Genomic DNA, 3,378 nt, shown 5'->3' on the forward strand with positions numbered 1-3,378 from the left:
CTTTTATTATACCTTTGTGTGACTGATTCTAAACCAAGTGAATACAGCCGAGCAAAACAGCCTACTGTAGAAATCTGTGGTTTTTTATTAGTGTATACCATGAATGTCAAAACTCTGTCATACGGATCACATACACGGGCCACCTACAAATACTGCCTACAAATAACATCTTTCTTTAGCCCACTACATACTCTTCACTATATGAAAAGAATATACAACTATTAAGGCTTTATACTTTTAAATAAAGTAAAATAAAATAAAATCGCAGTCTTGTTCTAATATATTATATTAGATTATATTATTTTATTTCATATACTCTTAATAATGAATTGAATTTTAATTTTATATCAATAATTTTTGGAAAGAATATATCTATAATTCTCTTTCTTTTTGCTTTATTTTTCTGTTTGTGTCTGTGCTCATATTTGTTCAGATTGTTTTCTGATAGGTATATCTTCCTTGTATAAGCTTTGTAAAAATATAGTATACTAAAACTTATATTAAATAGAATGAATGGGTTACAAAATAATATAAAAAGTAATAAATTATGTACACGGTAGAATTTAATACTCAAGATATATAATATTTATTAGTCAACCAATAAAGGGTGAGTATGTACAACGAGCAAAACACATATAGTTTAACCAATAAAGGGTGAGTATGCACAATGAGCAAAATACATATAGTTTAACCAATAAGTAATGAGTATGCGCAATGAGTAAAGTACATATAGTTTAACCAATAAGTAATGAGTATGCGCAATGAGTAAAGTACATATAGTTTAACCAATAAGTAATGAGTATGCGCAATGAGTAAAATACATATAGTTTAACCAATAAGTAATGAGTATGCGCAATGAGTAAAATACATATAGTTTAACCAATAAGTAATGAGTATATATGATTATTAACTACATTAAACTCTTGGCTTCAAAATAAAGTAAACATGTATGATTACTAAGATATATATTATTAGTCAACCAATAAATAGTAAATATATATCATTATTAAGAACTATATCTTTGTAAACCAATAAACCATCCAGATTCACTATAAGTAAGAAACATTTTATTGGTTAAAAGACAAGTAGATATGCAAGAATAATCAAAGCTATATTCTCAGTTAACCAATAAAGGGTAGATATTCATATTCATAAGACATATATTTTTAGTTAACCAATAAATAGTAATTATATATCATTATCAAGAACTATATTTTTTGTTAACCAATAAAGAATACAGCCTCAAGGTTAGTAAAGTTGTTTTATAGCTAAATCAAGAAAGGTGGATATGCAAGATTAATAGGAATTACAATTTTTTTTAACCAATAAAAAAAAGCATGTGTAATATCACTGATATGATTCTGTCCGGATCGGCCGCCTATTCAGTTCGATCTGGACAGAAATTTTTTTTCCAAAAATCTCGGACCGTTGGAATCCAGAAGAAAATAATATCGTAGAAACATATGTGCTAGTAATAATGACTTTACTTTCTTATAAATATATAGCTTGTATTATATATCTTTCAAATAATTTCGAAATAACCCATATGTCTGATCCCCTTAAGACTCTAATTAAGATTATATTGGGTTTAAGCTATAGATAATGATATAAGATATATTTTAATTTATTTTTATAGCCGATTTATTCCACAGTATATATTTATAAATCATTTACAATCGCATTGCTATTTAATTTTTTTTGTTAATAGTTTTAATGTGTGATAGAAGCTATATATAATAATATAACTTAAACCATGTTTTCTAGTATGTTTAATAGCTAAAGTACTATTCAGATCTGTACACATTCTTCTATAATTACACTTAGTGAAATTGTATCAAAAAGCATCAATAATTTTACACCAAAAAAGCAAGAGTGTATAGAACAATATTACCGAGTCACATTAAAAGGGATGATATTCATAAACCAAAAATGACTATCAAACTAAATATATATAAACTGTTATTGTATTTTGGATACATTATCATCTATATATACTGTTTATTCAACACGCAGACACACACCAGAAGTTACTCTCGATATATATATATATATATATGAGCCTCCATCATATTTTGGATATAGTATCTTATATATTTTATTATTATTATTTAATATTCGGACACACACCAGAAGATACTCCCGAACTATATACATATATGAGCCTCTATCATATTTTGGATATAGTATCTTATATATTTTATTATTATTATTTAATATTCGGACACACACCAGAAGATACTCCCGAACTATATACATATATGAGCCTCTATCATATTTTGGATATAGTATCTTATATATTTTATTATTATTATTCAACACACGGACACACACCAGAAGGTGCTCCCGAAATATATATATATACAAGCTTCTATCATATTTTGGATACACTATCATATATATTTATTTCCCTTTTATTCAATATACGGTTACACACCAGAAGCTACTCCAAAACTATATATATATAACTTGCTATCATATTTTGGGCTTACTATCATATATTTTTCTTTTCTTTTATCCAACACACGCACATACGCACATATGCACATACGCACACTCGCACACTCGCCCAATTGTCTACCAATACAATTGCTGCACTGATACAAAATATATATATTGTCTATTTCTTTTTGTGTCTTTTTACAACCTAAGGATTTTACTCGATAATTCGGACAGAATGCACTTTTTTGTAAATTGGTATTACCAATTGGTTGCGCAGACAGCTTTGTGTATCCCTAAGCTAAAGGAACATAGCAGGGTCCATTGACAGAAATACTGTTACCCATACATAGGTTGAAAGACCGTCTAGTGTTCACTTACAATCGCCCAGAGAGGACAGTATATTAAAGTGGCCTTCACTGCGCCGTAACCAAAATAAAATAAAAATTCTATTTAACGATGGTGTGAATCCTCTTCCTACATTCCCTCCATCCCGCCATCCCACCATCCCGCCATCAACTTTACAAAACTACCAGAATCGCCACCACCAAAAATATTATTCTTTTATTTTATAATCACTGAAATATAAAAATCGAAATAATGGCCATATAATAAAAACTCAACACTCGGAAGTCATATACAATATTTCTCTATACCTGAAGTGTTATATATTACCATTCTCAGAGCTGACCTTCAACTCTCCAAGTCATATAGTATTCATACCACCATAATTCTGACACCTTCTTCGATCCCAATGACGCTCTTACGCATATTTAAAAATTTCAAAAAGCAACATTTGATATATGCTACTACATAATTTGACTTAGATTCACTCGTTTAATAAAGTGCGGATACTTCATACAAGGCTTTGTGTTTTATTAAACAAAAACATCAGGCCATTTGTAAGAATAGTATAATGTACACAAAAGAATTGTTTAGGTA

Source organism: Phycomyces blakesleeanus, assembly GCF_001638985.1.
Source record: "Phycomyces blakesleeanus NRRL 1555(-) unplaced genomic scaffold PHYBLscaffold_36, whole genome shotgun sequence".
NCBI lineage: Eukaryota > Fungi > Mucoromycota > Mucoromycetes > Mucorales > Phycomycetaceae > Phycomyces > Phycomyces blakesleeanus.